Source organism: Lolium rigidum, chromosome 3 (assembly GCF_022539505.1).
Source record: "Lolium rigidum isolate FL_2022 chromosome 3, APGP_CSIRO_Lrig_0.1, whole genome shotgun sequence".
NCBI classification, from domain to species: Eukaryota; Viridiplantae; Streptophyta; class Magnoliopsida; order Poales; family Poaceae; genus Lolium; species Lolium rigidum.
The window spans coordinates 51421166-51421379 of record NC_061510.1 but is presented as its reverse complement, the minus strand read 5'-3'; positions in this window follow the sequence as shown (position 1 = coordinate 51421379).

Genomic DNA, 214 nt, shown 5'->3' with positions numbered 1-214 from the left:
CACGAGATCGTGTGGTCCTCCGTGTGTATGCAGGTAATGCGAGAGACAAAAACTATTGCGATGTGATTTCGCTGCGGTACATGTCACAAAACAACCTCTACCTTTTCCCGTACTAGTACATCAGACCGAGTAGGTCCATGGAAAGAATAGAAAAATTATAGTATAAAAATTAGGATGCCATGTATCCTAGATTTCTATAGGAACACTTCAAAAA